The 7,745-nt window shown below is 33.5% G+C and overlaps 2 protein-coding genes across 2 annotated transcripts in view; both read left to right on the top strand.

Moving 5' to 3' along the window:
- LOC143230007 (P protein-like) overlaps positions 1-7,519 on the top strand; it is a gene marked incomplete in the record, with an annotated part of 56,727 nt that extends 49,208 nt beyond the window's left edge. Inside the window, 1 exon segment of the mRNA XM_076462952.1 lies at positions 5,271-7,519.
- LOC143230008 (P protein-like) overlaps positions 5,090-7,745 on the top strand; it is a 44,558-nt gene continuing 41,902 nt past the window's right edge. Inside the window, exon 1 of the mRNA XM_076462953.1 lies at positions 5,090-5,269. The gene's annotated coding sequence lies outside the window, so the exon portion shown is untranslated. The remainder of the gene's footprint in view (positions 5,270-7,745) is intronic.

Raw genomic sequence — 7,745 nt, 5'->3', positions numbered from 1 at the left:
GACTTTGAATTATTTTCACTGGATAATTTGCAGGAAATGGAGAACAAAGGATAACAGTGCAAAAACATTATCTAATAATGCAACTGCTCAGTACTGGTAAAACCCATGTGGTTTCCTGAAATTGTTTATGCCCTTGTTAAAGAATATTGAATGTCAAAGGTATAGGATACTATTCCATTCGATGCTCTAACGATCTATTAAAAGATGTTTAACGTAATACGTTGAGCATACCCACCAAAACCTTCTCGAAAGTTTAAAAAATAGTTTGAGTTTTGTGTTATATTTAGAAAAATATTTAGAACAAAGGTAATTTTTACAACCGACGTCCCGTGAAATGTTAAGTTAGTGTAGAGTTGAGATACAAAGAAAAGTTAGTTGAGATAAGAGTTATCGCATGACTTTGTACACATGAATTGATTGTATATTAGTCCTAATAGAGAGGTATAAAGTTATTTTAAACGTAGGCTTAGCACCTTACGACACTTAAAAAGTGATTTAAGTTTATAGATATATTTAAAGGAAAATTAAACCAATTTTGTTTCATTAACTGGACTGCTTGTTGAAGTACTTTCAACTGATAGTTTAAAAGAACCTGAAAAGATTGAAAAACGTTGAAACATAAAAAAGTGAGTTATCTTAGAGTGGGTTATTGAACGCCCACTTATACCATAAGAAATGACTAATGTAAAATAGATGTTTCAATGTGTTTGATGTCTTGGGTGATTTTTAATCTAGAGTGGATTAATGTGTTTAACTTCAAAGAATTAGTCAATTATATTAGGTAAATATTGCTTCTGTATTTCGACTAATAGATAAAAATAGGTGTCCCATAGGTGCGAGAGAACTAAGAAGTGGAATTATTAAGTTAGGCCTAGAGCTTGGTGACCGTTAAATGACAGTATGGTAGTCAGATACTATTGTTATCGTTAAACGCGACTGATAAGTGGACTGGACTTTGCTTTCTCCTTCTTTACTAACAATCGAGAAGAACTTGGTGAAAAGAAAAAACAATATAAAAAACGATTTAATGACCGTTTAGTCAAAATTTTAATATTCTTACCTTGATAAGAGATAAGTTAGGCTTCAGGTAAACCCAGGGGAATGGTAGAGCGACAGAATCTCCTGTTTTTGTGATGTGAAAAAATACAGCCACAAAGTTCACGTTCATACATTCTGAGATGTACAAAAACCGAAGAAAGACTGAGTGCTTTAGCTCTAATACGTAATCATTATGACACTGCTATCATTAAAATGTGTGTAAGTTATTTATGGAAAAGCATCATAGAAGAATGGAATATGTTATTTTAGTTATGCATACAGGTACGTGTATGTATGCGATAACCAATGATAAACTATAATAGTACTGTTTGTTATATATCGATGTAAAATGTTTGCATGGTTCGGATGCACATACACCAAAATTGGTATGGAGGTCCATTAGGCCCATGCGGGTACCTATAAGTTTTAGTTCTGCAGCTTTTGTGGGCATTTTCGCATTTTTACCACTATTTCGCTCCCTGTTGATGAATCTTCACCAAATTTGGCATGAAAGTTTGTTGGGTCCATGCAGAGATACGCGTTTTCAGTTTTCGTTTTGCAGTTTTGATGAACATTTTTTTTTCACAATTACATATAAGGGTAGCAACTATCCACACTGTAAGATAACCTTTCAATAATCATGAGCTTACATAACTTCAGTCCATAGGTTCGGGTATTCCAGCTACTTAACAAGTAATAACTATTCTCAATGTAGATAGTACAGTACTTTATTATAATAAAACACAAATATTTATGTTAATTTATGTCTAGCTTCTCATACAGTGTTATAACACAGTCATGATGTGTTGACTTTGTATTGGATGTTGTAGATTTTACGTAAACAGCCATGCAATTGTTTCGTGAAAACTGCTTGCCTATTTAAACTCATAGAACAAAACGTTGTTACAAATTTTCTGTGTGGCATGTGCACAGACTTCCTTAACTTTTATTTGGCCAGGTGGGTTAAAACGTTCGACTCGTAATCCGAGGGTCGCGGGTTCGAATCCCGGTCGCACAAAACATGCTTGCCCTTTCAGCCGTGAGGGCGTTATAATGTGACGATCAATCGCACTATTCGTTGGTAAAAGAGTAGCCCAAGAGTTGGCGGCGGATGGTGATAACTAGCTGCCTTTCCTCTAGTCTTACACTACTAAATTAGGGACAGCTAGCGCAGATAACTCTCAGTAGCTTTGCGCGAAATTTAAAAACAAACAAATCCTTAACATTAGCATACTTTTGCACAATACGTGTTGGCTTTTATCGTAAGTTAGAAACCCTCTTTCAAATATTTTGCGTACGGGTCTCAGATATACTTCAAGTACATGATAAAGTTATTTATTTATAAGTTCTAAATACCTATTGTTTCTAATCGTCATCGGAACCTTCATCGGGTAAGAAAATACAGTCAAAACTGTCTAAGGCGGAAATGTCAAAATTTTACTGCATTATCTTAAGATTCCTCTTACAAAATGCCCTCTATATGACGGAACCTGCGTAACGCGGACAGAAAACTATCTTTCACCTACCTCATTTATCAACTAGTAGGGTTAGAACGTGAGTAAGGCGGGAATGTTTTTTGATTAGATATTAATTTCTTATTTAATTAATAATTTCATTAAATATTAATAAATTATGTTTAATTAACAATTTCTCTAAATATTAATAAATTCTCGAACATTTTCTCACAGTAAGAAACCATGGATAATACGTAAAAGTTAAAATCCGTACTGTTTCAAAAATTTAAGGAAGAATCAACTTCCTGTGGAATGGAAAGCGAATAATAAAGCGTGTTTGACAAGCGTTATATTCGAGTAATTTTTAAACAAAGTAAACAAAAGAATGGAATAAGAAAATAGGAATATTCTAGTTTTCCTAGATAATGCAACTTGTCACCCAAAAGTTCAACTTTCAAATGTTCATTTAGTCTTTCTACCTCCATGTACAACATTAGTTCTAGAGCCGCTAGATAATATAATTATATAGTGTATAAAATTGAAATACAGAAAACTGAAGCATATTATTAAAAACATGGACAACTGTAAGAGGGCATCTGAAATGACCATGAAAATTGACATGTTAGATACAATTGCATTTTTAAATCATTCAGTCAAATACGTAAAAAATGAATATGCAATAAATTGGTTTCGAAACTGTGGATTTATTCTTGATAATGGCGGATATTGTGGAGAAGTTGTTTGTTATGACGATTCTAGTGAAATCCAAACTCTGAGAAGACTGATACAGATGATTCTGTGAACGCGGAAAGTTTTGTGAACGTTGACAAGAATGTTTTAACAGAAACTGATTTAAAATCTATAATAGAATCTCAAGATGGTAACAGTGTGAGAGATTCAGAAGATGAACAAAATGGAAAAGATAGTGAGGAAATAGAAATTCCTACTTCATCACAAGTGTTAAGTTATATTAATTCTATCAAATTGTATGCAAAATGAAGGGGGGGGGGAAATGAACTTCATGAAAACGCCGTAGAATTGACGTTCTCTTTAAACCGCATGAGAAAGCTCATTAAAAAACGAAACAGTTGAAATTGGACACTTTCTTCAAATAAATTTGATTAAAATTTGTATACTTATGTATATTTTGAATGTCTATTTTTATTCTTATTCTAATAAATATAACATAAGCAGTGTAATAACTTTATTCACAAACGTCTTACTTCCCTTGAGTCAAGCAAGTGTAACGTTCCGCTCAAATATTATATATAATTAGGGAAATACACGTTCACTGTCTAAGCCCGAAAACCTGTTTAAGCTGGAAATTGTACTTGGTCTCGTGCGATTCCGCCTTAAACATATTTTACGCAATACAAATTCATTTATGTATGTGTTAGTGTTTCACTATTGTTCTGTACGTTGTTACCCGATGGAGGCTGTCATAAGAAGAGCGAAAGCTCACGAATAAGATTATTTTAAACTAAAGTCAGTGTTTGATTCTACATATTCTATATACTGGTTAATTCAGGATTTGTTTGTTCAACTTATACTTTTAATTTACTCCAAGTTGAAGAGATAATGAAGTTTAACAAGGCTTAGCTGTGAAAGGGATCTAATTCATTCTACACTATAACTGTATTTTCATCAACATATAAAAATTATACACATAATGATAATCAGATACTTTTGTTTCTTTAGAAACTTTGAAAAGTATTAAAATCCTATTGTTGACAAAAACTGTGAAGAGAACAGTACGCCATATTCATATGACAACAAGCACTACTTAATTTGTTACCATATTCATATGACAACAAGCACTACTTAATTTGTTACCATATTCATATGACAACAAGCACTACTTAATTTGTTACCATATTCATATGTCAACAAGCACTACTTAATTTGTTACCATATTCATATGTCAACAAGCACTACTTAATGTTACCATATTCATATGTCAACAAGCACTACTTAATTTATACCATATTCATATGACAACAAGCACTACTTAATTTGTTACCATATTCATATGACAACAAGCACTACTTAATTTGTTACCATATTCATATGTCAACAAGCACTACTTAATTTATACCATATTCATATGACAACAAGCACTACTTAATTTGTTACCATATTCATATGACAACAAGCACTACTTAATTTGTTACCATATTCATATGACAACAAGCACTACTTAATTTGTTACCATATTCATATGTCAACAAGCACTACTTAATTTGTTACCATATTCATATGTCAACAAGCACTACTTAATTTATACCATATTCATATGACAACAAGCACCACTTAATTTGTTACCATATTCATATGACAACAAGCACTACTTAATTTGTTACCATATTCATATGTCAACAAGCACTACTTAATTTATACCATATTCATATGACAACAAGCACTACTTAATTTGTTACCATATTCATATGACAACAAGCACTACTTAATTTGTTACCATATTCATATGTCAACAAGCACTACTTAATTTATACCATATTCATATGACAACAAGCACTACTTAATTTGTTACCATATTCATATGACAACAAGCACTACTTAATTTATACCATGTTCATATGACAACAAGCACTACTTAATTTATACCACCAGATCTAAGTTTGTCCCAAGAACTCGACCCATTCTTTCCAGTTCTTCGTATTCACGCCAGAGGGCCGTTTCTACCAGACCAGTTTTCAAGTATCTCCAACGTTGATGTCTTTTTCACAATAGTTCACTTAACACAAAACGAAACTAAAATAGTAAGCAGTTCATTTTGTTGTTCTATAATTAGGATTTGCTTTGTCACTCCTTGTAATACTTTAAACAAAATTCTATAACAACATGAATTAATGAAATTCTTCAATAATTATGGCCGGAACTGGCTTAGTGGATAAAATTCCTGGCTGCGAATTGGAAGATCAAGGTTCGATCCGCGATGCGCCAAAACGCTTCACACTTTCAGCTGTGTGACTGTAACACCGATAAAAAAGCTTTATTCGGTTAAAAGGAGCCATACCTTGCTGATTCCCCCCACACACATTGTGGTTAGTAAAACACAGATAGATCTGCCTAAGCATCAATGATCAGATCTCTGAACTGGCCGTTTAACCAACGTGAAGCCTCAGAAGAGAATATCAAACCTCCAACTTCATGGTTCGTGAAATGACCAACTAAACTCAAGATACACGGTTACGTGTTGATTTTGTAACTACATAAGGAGTTGATGAATTTACATAATGTTTTGGTCATGCTTGAGAAACGAATTTTAGGGACACGCTTTTAACTGCTTTTTTGTTAATATGACAATTTTTAATATTCAGCATTTCGGTCATAGTTCGTCACCGTGTTAAATAACGTAAGGTTTTGCATCCCATTAGTGCGATGTTACTTCTTTAAAAATAAAATAATATATTTTTATGGAATTTTTATTGTTTGTTTTAGAGCAAAGCCACTTTGGCCTATTTGCTGTGTCCACCGCGGGAAATTGAACCCCTACTTGTAGCGTTGTAATTTTATAAACTTAATTGGATTCTTATAGAGAAATAGTACCCAGTTAATAAATATTATGAATTCAAACGTTTTAATTTCTCAGACTTTGTTATATCTCGTCATTAACGCATTTGAATTTTTCAACCCGAACACAAACATGTGGGTTATACAGCCCAATTAGATACCCCTTAGGAATAACGACCACGGCAAAGTTAGCTAGTCAGCAGCTCCCTCTATCACATTGGCGTTGTTTTTTTTAATTGAACAACTTTATTGACTGTTACCTTTATAACGTGCCAATAGCTAGAAGTGTGAAGCATGTTCAATGGCAGCGTGTTTCGAGCCTTGGACCAGTAAATCCACAGCCAGAACACCTAACGACTCTGCTACATCAGGCTTATTTGCAATAACAAATATATTAGAGAAAATTAAGTTTTATACTTTAATAATATGTATATGTTACTTTTTTCATTATAGCATATTTTAATGAATTTATCGTTTTATTCATTAAAATGTTTTATCATATTAGGTTGTCCAGAAATAAATGTCGGAATTCTCACGATGACATTTCGAAGCTGAATATTGAGTAACTTATCGTTCGCGTTCTCGCTTACAAGATGTCTTAATTGTCTGCTGCTTAAATTTTACTTAGAGTAAGTTTCGCAACCCCTAAGGCAACATGGACAAAAAGGACTTTCGTCTGATTTTGCTCTACGACTTCAAACTTGGACGAAAAGCTATCGAAACTACACGGAACATGAGTCAGGCATTCCACCGTGGATCTGTTACTGAACTTACAGTTCAGTGTTGTTTAGACATGGAGATGAAAGTCTTGAAGACCACGGAGGTCAAGGAAGGAACCCATCTTCAGATGAAAACACGTTAAATGAAGCAGTTGAGACAGACCCTCACAGAACAGTACATGAGCTTGCAAAAAACACTAGACAGAAACAAATCAAGCATTGCCAACCACCTGAGTGCGATTGAAAAGATGAACAATTTGGATAAGTGAGTTCTGCATGAGTTGACTGAAGATCAACAAAATCGACGTTATGAGACCTGTCAAGGATGACGCTCCAAAGATTAAAAGAACTGGGAATCGAGGTTCTGCCTTATCCTTCTTATTCCCCAGACCTTTCTTCTATAAATTTTCATTTTTCGAGTACCTTGACAACTTTTTGAACAATAAACGCTTTCAAAACCAGACAGCTGCAGAAGAAGCTTTCAAGGAGTTCATTGACCATAGAAATTCTGATTTCTATAGCAACGGCATAAACAGCATAGTTACACACTAGCAAAGATGTGTTGAAACAAATCGTGTTTGCTTTTTTAAAAGCATATTTTACAACACTGGTTTATACTTTTCCAAACTTCGCAGTTCAAAAATGACATTTATTTCTGGACAACCTAATATTTTATGATTTCATCTTGGTATGTTTCATAAACACCACGTGGGACAGAGGTAAGTCTTTTGATTTACATTGCTAAAATCAAGGATTCAGTGTCTCTCAGTAGGTACAATAGATAGCCGCTTTCTATAAAAAAACTATAGACAAAAGGAGTCGTGTTATTCATTAATATTTGTACTCTACCTTGTTATTTCATTAGAGCATGTTTTATTGATTTTGTCATGTTATTAATTAATATTTGTCCCCCCGTGGGACAGCAGTAATTCTATAAATGTAGAACAGTGGACTTAGTGATTAGCTTAGTGTAGCTTTGCTATAAGTCACACGCATCAACATG

This window comes from Tachypleus tridentatus, chromosome 10, assembly GCF_004210375.1.
Source record: "Tachypleus tridentatus isolate NWPU-2018 chromosome 10, ASM421037v1, whole genome shotgun sequence".
Classification (NCBI taxonomy): Eukaryota; Metazoa; Arthropoda; class Merostomata; order Xiphosura; family Limulidae; genus Tachypleus; species Tachypleus tridentatus.
The sequence above is the reverse complement of the archived record's forward strand: the minus strand, read 5'-3'. Positions and strand labels throughout refer to the sequence as shown.